Source organism: Elaeis guineensis, chromosome 8 (assembly GCF_000442705.2).
Source record: "Elaeis guineensis isolate ETL-2024a chromosome 8, EG11, whole genome shotgun sequence".
NCBI lineage: Eukaryota > Viridiplantae > Streptophyta > Magnoliopsida > Arecales > Arecaceae > Elaeis > Elaeis guineensis.
The window spans coordinates 95,804,588-95,820,952 of NC_026000.2; positions in this window are offsets into that span (position 1 = coordinate 95,804,588).

Genomic DNA, 16,365 nt, shown 5'->3' on the forward strand with positions numbered 1-16,365 from the left:
TCCTACGGGAGCCAGATCTCGTCTCCAACTCCAGCTGCAGGCAGGCTTCGTCCGGACTCCTATGGGAGCCGAACTTCGTCCCCAACCTCAACTGCTGGAAGGCTTCACCCGGACTCCTACAGGAGCCGAGCTTCGCCCGCGACTTCACTTACAGGTAAAACTCCATCCGGACTCCTACGGGAGCCGGGCTTCATCCCTGACCTTGATTGCAGGAGGACATCGATCGGACTCCTATGGGAGCCAGATCTCGTCTCCGACTCCAGCTGCAGGTAGGCTTCGTCCGGACTCCTACGGGAACCGAACTTTGTCCCCAACCTCAACTGCTGGAAGGCTTCACCCGAACTCCTACGGGAGCCGAGCTCCGCCCACGACTTCACCTACGGGAGCCGAGCTCCGCCTGCGACTTCACTTATAGGTAAACTCCGTCCAGACTCTACGGGAGCCGGACTTCGTCCCTGACCTTGATTGCAGGTGGACTTCGATCGGACTCCTATGGGAGCCAGATCTTGTCTCCGACTCCAGCTGCAGGCAGGCTTCGTCCGGACTCCTATGGGAGCCGAACTTCATCCCCAACCTCAACTACTGGAAGGCTTCACCCAGACTCCTACGGGAGCCGAGCTCCGCCTGCGACTTCACTTACGGGAGCCAAACTTCGTCCCCAACCTCAACTGCTGGAAGGCTTCACCCGGACTCCTACGGGAGCCGAGCTCCGCCCGTGACTTCACTTACAGGTAAACTCCGTCCGGACTCCTACGGGAGTCGGGCTTCATCCCTGACCTTGATTGCAGGTGGACTTCGATCGGATTCCTACGGGAGTCGGGCTTTGTCCCCAACTTTGACTGCTAGTGAGCTTCGTCCGGACTCCTACGGGAGCCAGACTCCGAGCTCCACTCAAATGGGTGGCTAGCCACCTCTCCCCGCCAGACACTCTTGCCGAACTTCGGCCGACAGGCCTGGGCCCACTGGTGGGCCGCAGCAATAGCCACGACCCTGCTCCATCCCCAGCAACAGATTCCACGTGGCTCCATCACTCTCTGACAGGCCGCAGTAACGGCCACCACACTGCTCCACCCCCTGCGATGGATTCCACGCGGCTCCATCACTCCCTGGCGGATCGCCATAATGACCACGATGCTGCTCCACTCCTTGCGACGATACCGCGTGATTCCTCCCACCTCCTGGCAAGTCGCGACAATGGACGCCGTTCCACTACCCACAACAGACCCCACGTGGCACGTCCCGACGGTGGCCACGATCCCACTCCACTGCTCTTCGCAACAAACTCCGCCTGACTCTGGGCAGCCCACTGCTAGACGGTTATGGATATCGCTATCAGTCTGCTGCCCCCTTTCACCTATAAAAGGGAGCCCCAGATACGTTATTTTCGAGCTCTCATTTTTACCTAGAAACTTTGCTAAAATTTTCGTTCGAGCACTCCCTTCTTGTTGAGGCAGAGAACTGACTTGAGCGTCGGAGGATCTTGCCGGAGCAACCCCACCTCCGGTTTAGACTTTTTTGCAGGTCCCGACGGCGACCGCGACTCCAGCTTCTCCGACGCAAATGATTTTTGCACCAATAGATCCTATAAGATATGATCGAAACTTCTCTAGGGTGAACACTACTGCTAGTAACTCTTTTTCAGTCGTGGTATAATTCAATTGGGCATCGAAAAGAGTCTTACCAGCATAATATATTATGTGTGGCTTCTTATTTATTCTTTGGTCTAGGATGACACCTATCACGAAGTCAGAGGCATCATACATAATCTCAAATGGAAGGGACCAATCGGGGGCTTCATTATGGGTGCTGTTGTCAGGACTGTTCGTAGCATTTGGAAGGCTTGTAGACAATCTTCATCAAAGACAAAGGGTGTATCCTTGGCTAGTAGATTATAAAAAGATCTCAAGATTTTGTTAAAGTCTTTGATGAAGTGTTTGTAAAATCCGATGTGACCTAAGAAGGATCATATTTGTCTGACCGAAGTTGGAGGTCGTAGTTGAAAGAATAATGCTCTACAAGCCAATCAAATTTATATTTTGATGGTCTGTTCTTTAATCTTCCTGACTCATGTAATGATATTTTATAAATTAAATAAAAATATTTATGTTTCATCATATATTGCATCTTATATTTGTTAAGATTATGATGAACCCCATAGATTAAGATAATGATTTTAAGGCTATGATGAGATTATACCTGTAAGACCTAAAACTCTAAAATTTTGATCTAGAATATTTTTAGTCGTTGGAATATTGAGTCGGAGATCAATATTTTCAGAAAGACTGGCACATCCTATGTATGCTCAATAGAGAGAGTGATTGATCTCATAATCACTTATGTAAGATACTAATACAAGGATATAGGTACTTATTAAAGAATGAGTTCACTGAATTGATCTGACTTGAGAATATCTTATGGAATCTTATTTACTTGTCAAAAGATGTTTCTCTTAGTGAGAGCTGTGCAAGTAATCTTTTGATCCGAGGCTACCATAGAACCTTATATACATGAATCCATATTTTAGTTCATACTCATTCATGACTTAGTCATATACGAGATGTTCTAGATATGATGGATTATGTATGGAGATTGTGAGTAGATTAATATAGAATTGATCACTCCTAGTAAGAGGAGATCGCATCCTACTTTCTCTAATCAAATGATAATTCAGGAAGTCTTTGATCAAAATAGAATAAAAATTAGAAAGAATTTTTAATATTTTATTAATCAAATCATCATTATAAAATTGAGAGAGAAATGAATATGATATTGAATTTGATATTTTTTCATGTCCAGAGTCATATTCGGGATGCAGGTGATCGTAGGATCGAATTACACGATAACTCATCACTGAAGGATATTTTTGATATTTTTATTAAAATTTTATATCTTTCAGATAAACATGATATGTTGCTAGATATTAATCTTATCTTGTAGGTTTGATCAAATTAAAGAGTTTAATTTGATCATCAATTAGAAAAGATTCTAATTGTTAAAATCATATTAGCTCGATTGGACCTAAATCGATTAGATTGGATTCTAATCAAATCAGATTAACTTGCATCCAACATACTGCTAGTTAGATGTGGCATACAATAGATCACATACAAAAAAAATTGATCAAGAATCTAATTGGATTAGATCATGTTTGTAAGATAAACATGCTAGCACATATTGCAAACCCTAGCTCCTGTGTTCGAATCAATTTTAATTGGTTCCTAATTTGGACTAATTGGACTGTGGGGAAAATTCAGTGTAGGGATAAAATGATAATTTTAAAACTTTTTAAAATTATGATTTTACAGTAAAAAAATATTAATTAATCTAATTAATTAACATAAATTTATCCTATACTAGGATCTAAATATGATATATAGCATACATGTATTTAAATTTGAATTTCAAATTCAAACAGTAAACACTTTACTGTAATGTGTTCAGAACACAATACCTTTGTGCGGGTAGTAGATCGCCGTAATCTGATACCGTCGGGAGAGTCTGATCATCGCGATGCAGTCACACAGCATGTCTGGCCTCTGCGGATCATCCACATGAAGCTTTCGGTCTGATCAACTCCTCACGAGTGCTAGCTCGTTGTAGAGCCCTTTTGACGGTCGATGCTGATCGAACTCCTTCGATCGATGTCTGTCAATTCTTCGGATACTTCGGATCATCAACAAACATGCTTGAGATGATGTTGAAGATCTCTCTAAGATTTTGTGGGCTCACGACACTCGTAGTTCACTTTCTCACTTCCCGAACCCCAGGCTAAAACTCTAGGGAACTCATTGGAAACTTTGCACCCACTTTTCTTTCTTTTTCTCTTAGAAGGATATGGACTTCCTTCTCATGCACAAGACTTCTCACGTCCAAAATTTTTCTCCAAAAATCTTCTTCTTGCACGCCCCACTCTTCTTCTCCTTTTATAACAACGTCAAATGTCATATCCAAAAGAAAGGATAAAGATGAGTAATTGCACATTTGAATTCAAATCAAATTTTGAATTCAAATGGACACCAACTCATCCCTTATCCACTAAAGGCATGAGGCATGGCTTAAATTGTGCATGGAGTATTTTCATGAGAAACCTTTTCTCATGTAATAAATAGGGCATAAAAAAAGAGATAAGGTGCAATGATTGATTGCCCATTCAAATTCAAACTTTATTTTGAATTTGAATGGCCAACCAATCATCCTTATCCATTCATATAGCACATTAAAGTGGGGCGTGGAGAGGGCTTGGTGTGAGAAAATAATTCATGAGAAGTTTCTTCTCATGAATTCAAATGGGTGCAATGGAAGTGAGGTAGCGCATAGAGATTGGGTCAAGGTGGTTTAATTATTTAAACCAACCTAATTGAACCAAATAAGTTAGGTCCAGTTAGACTAATTTAAACCAACTTAATTAGGCTTAATTAGGCTCAATAAAATCTTAATCAAATTAGGAATTGACTAAGTCCAACCCCTGATCAAATTAGGGACCAAACCATCTCGACAATTAGGTCAACTCTTAACCTAATCGGGTCAAACCCAACTGAATCCAATTCAATTGGACTTGATCCAAAAATAATTACTCAATCAAATTAAGTTAATTAGTGATCAAATCACTAATTAAATCTCTCATAAATACTGAGTCCAAATCCGATGGGCAATCGGATATCAGAATTCATCGATATGTAACCCTGATCAAAAAGTCCCAACCAGTGGGACTCTTGATCCCGGTACCCATAATATGTGGAACTCGTGATCAGAGAATCTTGATTCTCGATCACTGAGTCTCAAACATGTAGGATTCTACATCAGCCATCAGATCAGATAGGAACCTCTAATGTGTGTGACCCCGCAGGTTCGAACCTAAGCTGGTAGCACAGGAACCTATTCCTGTACTAATCAAAGTGACTATCTAGCAATGGTACCCGATGTCTGGATAGGTCGAATAGTCGCAATCACAACATTCAGAACCTACGTGAATATGGTTACTGTATAATTCATCCCTTTTGACCCCTGTGTATAGGACAACTCAGGGTTAAACTGTCAACCCTGATTAGATCATCCGAATCATGCTCAACTCAAATAGTCCTGTGACTCCTCACTAGGACTACCCTGGCCAAGGTTTTGCTAAATTGAAACACGACTGTACACAGCTCCTGAACTGGAGTGATCAATCCTATCTTGACACACGCACCGACAAGTCAAGTACTTGACTACACCCAGCAGTCTTCCGTCACTGAATTAGAAATTCAGGTAGTCCAGTGCCTAATACAGTGAGTTGCTTGCAAGTCACCGTGGCGGTCTTAGGTCGGAGGAACAGTTATACCCATATCCCATCGGAGCAAATCTTGACAGTAGAAAAAGCTCCGGAGTCGGTCACGTTCAGTGCAGATGTACCTTACATCTCACCTGTATGCCATACTAGTGTCTCCACACTCCTTGGTTAAAAGGACAACCAACCCATATGGCACACAAGACCTATGCTTGATAAACATTGTCATCCTTGGTAACAACGTATCATTTGGTCGCGAATAGATTTAAGGACTAAACGATAAATCCTCCTTTGTTGAGTCTAAATAGTCCTAAGAACTTCATCACAACATAGGAGTTCATTAGAAGATAAATATTTTGTGATAAAAATATCAAAATAATTTTTATTAATTCATAATTCATGTACATATACAAAAATAAGCACAACCGTCAACAGGCTGATGATTGGCTTTGGGACACTATTCCAACAATCTCCCACTTGACTAAAGCCAATCGGTGCAGTATCTAATACCCATCTTTGACTTGTAATTGTCGAACTCCTTCACCGCAATGGCTTTAGTGAATGGGTCGGCCAGGTTCTCCTTCCGTCGATCTTCTGAAGATCGAGTCACCTCGATCCATAATTTTTCGGATGAGATGGTAGCGGCGCAGAATATGCTTCGTCCGCTGGTGTGCCTTTGGTTCCTTCGCCTGAGCAAGGGCTCCAGAGCTGTCACAGTAGAGCAGAACTGGACCAACAAGGGAGGGTGCTACTCCAAACTCGGTGATGAATTTTTGAGCCACACCGCTTCTTTGGCAGCATCTGATGCAGCGACATACTCCGCCTCGCAAACTGAATCAGCCACTGTATGCTGCTTGAAACTTTTTCAGCAGATAGCCCCACCATTAAGGGTAAAAATAAATCCCGACACACTTTTGCTGTCATCATGATCAGACTGAAAACTAGAGTCTGTAAACCCTATAAGTTTCAAATCCGATTCACCATAAACAAGCCACTGGTCTTTAGTATTTCTTAAATACTTCAGGATGGTTTTAACAACCTTCCAGTGATTCTCCCCTGGATCAGATTGGTATCTACTCACTACCCCTAGTGAGTATGCCACATCTGGTCGTGTACATGTCATGGCGTACATGATAGATCCCACTGTTGAAGCATATGGAATCCTACCCATACGCTCTCTCTCTTGAGGTGTTGTCGGACAATCCCTCTTCGAGAGAGAAATTCCATGGCCTATCGGAAGATAGCCTTTCTTGGAATTCTCCATGCTGAACCTTTTCAGCATAGTATCAATGTACGTGGACTGAGATAAACCAAGCAACCTTTTAGATCTATCCCTATAGATCCTCATCCCTAGGATGTAGGAAGCTTCTCCCAGATCTTTCATGGAGAACTGTGACGACAGCCAAATCTTTATTCCTTGTAATACAGGGACATCATTCCGGATTAAGAGAATGTCATCCACATACAATACAAGAAATACTACTACGGACCATTAGCCCACTTATAAATGCAGGGCTCTTCTCCGTTCTTAACGAAGCCATACGTCTTGATCGTCTTATCAAAATGTATGTTCCAACTCCGTGATGCCTGCTTAAGTCCATAAATGGACCTCTGTAGCCTGCACACCTTAGACTCATCTATGGATGTAAATCCTTCAGGTTGTATCATATACACCTCTTCATCCAGCTCTCCATTTAGGAAAGCTGTCTTCACATCCATCTGTCAGATTTCATAGTCCAGATGGGCAGCTATCGCAAGCATAATCCGAATAGATTTGAGCATTGCCACAGGAGAAAATATCTCGTCATAGTCTATACCATAATTTGATGATATCCCTTAGCAACCAGACGGGCTTTATAGGTTTCCACCTTTCCGTCTGCGCCTCTTTTCCTCTTGAAGACCCATTTACACCCTATGGGTTTTACTCCTTCAGGTGGGTCAACCAATGTCCACACATCGTTGACCTTCATGGACTCCATTTCGGATTTCATGGCCTCTAGCCATTTCTCAGAGTCGGATCTCTGTATTGCATCCATGTAGGTGATCAGATCCTCATCATTTTCATCAAGTTCGATAGGATTGTCATCTCGGACCAAGAAACCATAGTATCTGTCCGATTGACGTGGTACTCTACCAGATCGCCTTAAGGTGCTTGAACAATGGGCTCCGGATCTGATCTAATCAAATCCGATTCAGGTTCAACAACTTGTGTCGATTTTTTCACCTGTCAAACTTCGTCAAGTTCGACCTTAGAGGCAACAGTCCCTTCACCAAGGAACTCTTTTTCCAAAAAGATTCCTTAAGGCTGACAAACACTTTTTGCTCATCAGCTAGGTAGAAGTAATACCCTTTGGTCTCTTTTGGGTACTCTATAAAATTACACTTGTCAGACCTAGGTCCAAGCTTGTCCGTAATTAAATGTTTAACATAAGCCGGACACCCCAAACCTAAGGTGCGAGAGTACTGGCTTACGTCCTATCCATATCTCATATGCATTTTGGTTACAGACTTACTCGAAACTCTATTTAGAAGGTAACAAGTCGATTCGAGCGCATATCCCCAGAGAAAGATCGGTAGACCAGCAAACCCCATCATGGATCGAACCATGTCCAACAAGATCCGATTCCTCCTTTTAGATACACCATTATGTTGTGGTGTTCCAGGAGGAGTCCACTGAGAGAGAATCCCATTTTTCCCAAGATATGTCAGAAAATTATTGGAAAGGTATTCACCTCCTCGATCAGATCGAAGAGTTTTAATACACTTTTCAGTTTATTTTTCTACCTCATTTCGGAATAGTTTGAACATTTCAAATGACTTCGATTTATGCTTCATTAAATAGACATACCCATACCTCGATAGGTCGTCTGTGAAGGTTATGAAGGAGAAATATCCACTCTTGCACTTGAGCTCATGGGTCACATACATCAGAATGTACCAGAGCCAAGAGTTCACTGGCTCGCTCACCTTTTCCAGTAAAAGGTGACTTGATCATTTTACCAAGAAGACAGGACTCACAGGTTGGAAGTGATTCATAATCACCTACTTCAAGAATTCTTCTTGAGCCAACCTGTTTATCCTGTTCTTATTGATATGACCTAGCCTACAGTGCCAAAGGTAGACTTCTGACACATTATCTATTCTAGGGCGTTTACCGGAGGTTTGAACCACATTAACAGGTTGTGATAGAAAGTAAATTCTATTATTAAGTTGTCCAACAAACATTGTAACACCATTCAAAATGATATTACAAATATTTTTTTTATTAAAAATTGATAACCGTTCATGGCCAAAAGACCTACAGAAATAATATTTAATAAAAAATTTGGACAATAGTGATATTCACTCAGAATTACGTTTCGAGAATTGATTACAAGTTTCATGATTCCTAATGCTAGAACTGGAACTTTGCTTCCATCTCCAACGTTCAGGAATCTCTCACCTTCATCAAATCTCCTACTGACCTGCAGACCCTGCATCGAATTGCAAATATGATAAGGGCTTCCGGTATCCAATACCCAGGCAGTAGTATCACAAATGGAAAAATTATAAGGTGTTATCATATAAGTACTTTGCTTCTTCTTCGGCCTGTTCGGATCCTGGGAGGCAATGTATAGAGGACAGTTTCTCTTCCAGTGCCCCTGCTTCTTACAAAAGAAGCACTCCGCCTGGCTCTGGTCGGGCTTGCGCTTCTTGGTCTGATCCTGTGCAGACGTCCCAGCATGCAGCTGCACCTTCTTATTCTTTTCTTCTTGTTCTTCTTCTTCCCTTTCTTAAAGGGTCGACGACCAGAAGAAGACCCTCCCACAACATTCACCGACTCCTTATGGAGCTGGTGATCCTTCTCAAAGTTCTGCAGCAACCCCAACAAGCCATGGTAGTTCACTGCAGGCTTTGTCATCCAAAAATGAGTAAGGAAGGGGAGGAAGGACTTGGGCAATGAATTAAGGATCGCATCCTTACCGAGCTGCTCGTGTAAGGGAAAGCCAGTTTACTTAGGCGCTCAATCATTTCGATCATGTACAGTACATGATCAGTGACTGAGGCTCCATCTCTCATCCGAGCATTGAAAATGGCACAACTAGTTTTGTGCCTTTCAACATCGTCAGGCATGCCAAAGGAGTCGTTCAACATTTGAAGCATCTCCTGGGCCTGGGCATTCTCGAACCTGCGGCTGAACTCATCATTCATTGCCGCCAGCATAATGCATCGGATGGTGGTACGATCGTTGAGCCACTTCTGATAAGTATCTCAGACCGTCCCTCTAACGTTCGGGGCTGGCTCCTCAGGTGCCGGATCCGTTACTACATAAAGGATCCGCTCATGCTAAAGGATGATTTTTAATTTTTGATACCAGCTATCGAAATTAGGTCCCATGAGCTTGTTATTATCTAATAATGACCGAAGGGACAGGATAGTGGCCATAGCTGCATAAAGGAAAATCAGACCTCTATTAGTACATAAATTATAAATACTAAAGACTTGGACTTTAGTCTAAAGTTTCTCCCAATATTTTTACGAACTAGTAGCCTCAACCTCCAATTCGAGGAATTACTTTAATTCCTTAGTGGGTACTAGAATCCACACAGACTACACACAAGCCCAACTTTGGTTGGTCAACCCATGTGCATCTATGGGTAGGTTCATAACCAGTTGTTTCTCTAAACAACTTCTAGTAATTGATTTTGCCCCAGAACCTAATCAGTAGGCTTTGGCCTCCACTGAAAAAATCTGGTTAGATCCAACCATTAACATGATTTGATTTGGTGAATCGGATCAATAAATGATCAGGTCCGACTTTGGCCGGCCAACCTGATCACCATCAGAAAGACTCAAACCAAATTATCATATTATGAATGATAATTTTATTAGTCAATAAGCACCAGGCCTTTGGGCCTCCAATGATTATTAAACTAATGGACTCATTATCACTCACTTAATGGGAGGCTATGACTTAGTTATCAATATAACTTAATCATTTTTAGGGACCTAATAATTTTTGAGGATTTTATTAAAGGATAGATGAAAAGAAAATATCCAGCCAATTTCAATCCTCCCACTGACTTCACCAAGTCAGATTAAAAAGGATTTACTTAAAGCTGGCATTAGGAGCACCTAAATCAGTCAAACTGATTTACCTAATGACATGGGTGAGCCCTAATCACCAAGTGATCTAATCAAAACCTAATTCACCAGGTTGGCCAGGTAAATAAGATCAGTGGTGGGGATAAGCCATTAACTCATCAGAGATCAAATCACTGCAACTAGCTCCCGCTTAAAAACCACTGGTCAAACTGCCAAACTTACCTTAGACACCAACTGGTTTATTAATTTTAATTTGATCAACTTAGTAAATAGGGTTCCACCACGTAGCCATGAATTAGGTCCATCTTGGTCTAGTTAAATACGTGGACCCATTCAACTACAACTATTGGAGTTGAGTCTAGAGTATCCTTGACCTAATCTAATTCAACTTTTGATTAGATTTGACCAATTACTCTAATTTAGTCCATTTCTTTAAGCTAACCTTAGGTCTAACCCAATTATGGACCTAATCCATCTAACCCATTGACCCACAAGTTTATGCAATTATCTTAGGTCTTAATTCACAATTCTAGACCTACTAGACAACACTTAATTCTTTTAATTAAGTATTTGGGCTGATGGGTCAGGGTTTAGCATTTTGAAAATAATTTTCAAATTTGAAAGGTTTTATTTTCTGTTCACCAAATATGTTGACTCATTTCACAAATAGATCAGCATATTTCATAAATAACAATCTTTTTCCTAATTACATAACAGAAAATAACTCAATTAAAATAAATCATGAATATTTCTTTAGATCTAATCTAACACATTCATGATAAATTTTACAATTGAACCTTTACAATTAATTTCTTTCGCTGCTTCATCTGTATGGATATAATTGCAGCGGCACCCCTACCGCCATAAGAGACCCTATCGAATGGGAGGAGAGGGCCTTTAAACCCTACTTTTCTCCTATGATCGGACGGCCATGGCAACCAACCCAATTCGATTCTTGCTACTTGGATCAAGTATATCTAAATATATCAATTTCAAAATTTAAATTTCAAATTTCAAATTTTAAATTTTAAATTTTGAATTTCAAATTTCAAACAAATTTCAAATTTCAAATTTTTGAATTTCAAATTTTGAATTTCAAATTTCAAATTTTAAAATTTGAATTTCAAATTTAAAATTTCAACCAAATTTCAAATTTCAAATTTTGAATTTTAAATTTTTAAATTTTAAATTTTGAATTACAAATTTTAAAATTTAAATTTAAATTTTAAATTTTAAATTTTTGAATTTTGAATTTCGAACAACTTTCAAAATTTAAATTTTAAATTTTAAATTTCAAATTTTAAATTTAAACTTTTAGATTATAACTTAATCTACGCATGCAAATATATATATCATATCTAAGAACCAGCTTTGATACCATTTGTGGGAAAAATTCAGTGCAGGGGTAAAATGGTAATTTTAAAACTTTTCAAAATTATGATTTTATAGCAGAAAAATATTAATTAATCTAATTAATTAATGTTGCCCAGCTATGCAACCCAAGAGGGGGGGTGAATTGGGTTTCTAAAAATTTTAAACTTAACTTATGTCTTATGGAAAATATTTAACAATAGCTAAATATATAAGAAGAGTATAGTTGATTCAAGGCTAATGATTAAAAGCAAGAATGTAAGAGAGTAAAGAAGTTCTAGAGAAGAGCAATTAGACACAACACAAACAAAAAGATTTATAGTGGTTCGGTGCCAACCTTGCACCTACATCCACTCCCAAGCTCCTACTTGGGAATTCCAATCCACTAACTTATATTCAACCTGAATACAAACATCGAAAACTCTGACTCTAGCTATCCCAAGCTAGTCACTTATTTTTCGGGTACAAACCAATCCAATACACTCCGATTCAAGGTTCGGATCAACCTTCCCTTGTTTTGGAACCCTTCCAAAACAAAAATAATAACTCAAACAGAGTATAAAAATGAATAGCACAGAAAATACAAAGGAAGCTCCTTTAATGAGCGAATGAGACTTTAAATATACTTTACTCAAAGAGAAGAAGGCTCTTTTTGATTTCTCAAGGTGGTTGGAGACTTGAATGTGCACTTGAGGAGTTGGTGAGCTTGGATTAAAGGCTTCTTGAATGCTTTGAGTGAGCTCTTGCTTAGGACTGAAAAGTTAGCTTGAAATCCTCTTTTCAAAATCTCTCTTCTTAATGATTCCCACCTTTTTGTCCCTTTTATAGCTTTAAGAAATGGTGGAGAACATTCTGGGTTAAAATAGAGCCGTTATACCATATTAAATGAGCATTAAAAGCACTTAAAATGGGTTAAAAACTAGCCGTTGCGGAACATTTTCGTCACAGGGGTCGACTCATGCTCATGGGTCGACTCATGGGTCGACCTCTGTGGAAAAACAACAGAATTTCAAAAGAGAAGCAAGGTTCTGTAAAATTGGCCTAAAAATAGCAAAGGTCGACTCATGCTTTGGGGGTCGACTCACAGGCTGTGCCAAGTCTGTGCCAGCCAAAAAGTGTGCGTGCCAATCAGCTCATGTGCCATGAGTCGACTCATGGGGTCGACTCATGTTTTTCAAAATATGAATATCTTTCAAAATACAAGTCCAAAAATAATAAAATTTTCATCAATGGATCACAAATCTTTTGTTCTATCACTTGATGCTTTCAAATCAGGGTTTGATAAAATTATGATTTTGCCCCTAAAAAATAATAAGTCTTTTTCAAGCGAAAATCATTAGTACCTCTTCAAATGCTTTGTAATCATCAAAATCAATCCAAGGAGCAACAATCTCCCTTTTTGATGATGAAAAATACTTGGCAAAAGCATATATATGAAACAATGAGCATGAATTTCAAAGGAATGAGATGCATTATAGGTAGTTTGAAGATAAATAAGAAATTTACTACCAACTTGAAAATTACTTATAAGTGTATTTGTTTGAAAAGAAGATTGATTCTTTTGGCATGTGATACATGTGCCCATTTGCTTGTGTTGCTCATTTGCCTAACAATTTGCCTATTGCTTAATAATTTGAAAATTTGCTTATTTGATTATTGGATTTTGGTGTCAGAGCAAATTTTTTTTTTTTTAAGTTATCAGAGCAAAGCAGAATTTGCCTAAGAATGTTGATCTTTGTTCATTTGAAAATATCTCATTTGCTCATTTGCTTGTTTTTCAAATTGCTTAACATCTTAAAAATTTGCTCATTCGATTATTTAATTTTGGTACCAGAGCATGTCTAAGAATTAATTTTAAAGTTTGCTTTAAAGTTTGCTCATTTGCTTTTGCTTAACAATTTACTCAACTTGCTTTTGATTCTTTAATTTCTCCCCCTTTTTGACAGCATCAACAAAAATTGTTTACTCCCCCTTTTTCTTTGAATACATTTTCTCTTTTGCTTTCTTTTGATGGAATTAATTTTACTAATGGTACTTTTGTTTACTCCCCCTGAATACAGCAAACATAAAAGATATACCATTGGATATCATAGATATGAAATAGCAATTCATAGTATTTTAAGCATGCACATAATTGAAAGTAACTCAATTTGAAGGTCATACATTAAAAGTCAAAGAGTAGATATATATATATAATCAAAAAGTGACTGAAACCATACCATATACCAAAACATAAAAGTCAATCAGTCAACATCATTACATGGCCCAAAAGATAGATCCTAGAAAGAAACAAAAGTCAAGGCTAACTACAAGGATCTAGTAGAGCTCATGACTGGATGGATCAGAGTCAGATGTATCAGAGATAGGGTGGGGAGATGAAGGATCACGACCAAGGGCTCGTCCTCTACCCCGTCTGCCTCTGCCACGAGTGGAGGAGCCGACACGAGTGGGCGGGCGAGATGATCCTGAAGGCTAAGAAGCAACAGACTGAACTGCAAGGAAGAGTCTGATGGTGTCCAGAAGGTTCAGAGCTCTCAAAACAGACTGTAGCAGTGCAGTGAACTAGGTGGATGCATGCTCACTAGAGCCTCTGATCTCTCTCCTCAGGAAATCAAATCCACTCTCCAATACTCCTCTAAGTCTGGCTGCCTCCATAGATAGGTCTGAGACCTCAGTGGTGCACTCCTGTGGCTGTGGATGTGCCAGAGCTAACACTTATCTCTGCAAGTCAAGTACCCTCCCAGTCAGTCTCAACATATAACCCTCAAGCTGCTGAATGCGAACTGACTGATCTGAGATCATCTGGAAGACAATGGAGATGTGAGGGATCAAAGTCTGATCAGATGCATCAAGTGATGTGGATCCCTGTGCAAAAGCTGAAGTACCCCACTGTTGAGAAAGTAAGGAAGCCACACGCTGAGAGATCATCTCAATCTTGTCATCGGCCAATCTGATCTCTGAGGGAAAAGCTCTGCTGTCTGGTTGCTGAACTGGAGTGTGCCTCCTAGTAGACTCTGAAGGGCCAGCCTCAGGATCTGAAATGAACTGAATGTCTGGAGATGCTGCCCTGAAATCATGGAGAGGTGATGAAGGATCTTCTTCCTCAGCTCTGTCCTCAACTCTTTCTTCTGCACCCTTAATCCAACCACCATCAGTCCTAATAAATCCCATGCGATGCAAAGTATGTTGGTTGATGGTGTCAGAGTGAGAGAGCCTAGCTGCTGCCTCCCCCTCAAAACTAACTCCAAATCTCCTAATACCAATGTGAGGGCCATACCGAAAGGCAGATGTGCCTTGGATCTATTCAGGGTTTCCCTCATAGCTTCTATCATTAATGCAGGGAGGTTAGGGGGGTTTGGGTAATCATATGAAACATGATGCAGATGTCTCGGCCTGAAAGGAGGTCATGTCTACCACTTCTAGGGAAGAAAAGCTTTGTTACCAATTGATGTAGAATCCTCATTTCAATGGACAGGATCTTGGCTTCTAGTTTGTTTAGGCTTCCCGAGTAGGTTCCTCCTAAAATCACATTAATTCCTTCTTCCTTGACTGGGAGTTCCATATTTGAGAATCCCTCACAGGGCAAATGAAGAATCTCTCCCAAAATTACAAGATCTAAACAGATATCTATACCCTTAACAGTGGATGTTACTGTTCCATTGCCATAGCACAAGTTCAGATAAAATTTCCTAACCAAATCCATATAGTAACTTCTTTAAGTGAACAGTAAAATCTCCAACCTTGATCTTTGATTTTAGAACCAATGGAGAACCCCTCTTTTTCAAAAAATCTGAAATCTACATTTTTTCCGGGTTCTACCTTTCTAACAGATAAAGAAATTTTACTGGGGCTTAATGGAGATCGAGAAGAACCTGGAGCAGATGTCGAAGCAGGAATGGAAGCAGATGAGGTCTGAGAAGCTTGTCTCTTCCTGCGCACGCCCTCTTCCAACTCACGGACCGACTTCCTTCTTTGTGGGAGCTTCATTTTTGGAGCCATTTCCACCACCAGATCAAGCAAGGAGACTTGGGAGATCAAATGTGTGAGGAGATAGAGGGATATTAGGGGATGGATAGGAATTTTTGGAGGAGAGAAACCCCAATTTGGAGGAGAAGGGTGGGAGCTAGGGCACGCTCCAACCACTCCAATCAAGGGAGAAAAATGGGAAGAGCTTGGTTCCCAAGGGGCGATTTGAGGTGGAGGGGTGATGGGAGAAAGATCTTGGGGGTAGACCTTGGATTTGGAGAGGAAGAAGAAGAGGACTTTGGGTTTTGGAGGGAGGAAGACGAAGATAGAGTGGGTCGGCTCATGAATGGGATTTTAATCAAAAAGGAGAGGAACCCATGGGATTTTGACCAAAAATTGCAAGTATGCCATTGGGTCGACCCTAGGGGGTCGACTCATGGTTCACAAAATTTCAAGAAAATGATGAACAAATTCCAAAAAATTCGAAACTCTGGGAGAAGGATATTTGCTCAATGAACAGTTATGAGAATGATAATTTTGAGCTTTTAAGCCCAAGAGAAATGATGAGAATTGCGTTCAAAGAGTTTTTGACATTTATTTCTTGGAATCAGAGAGATATTTAAGCAGATGGATCAAGAATTCCTAGTTCTCTCCTAATTTCACAGAATCTATCATCACTT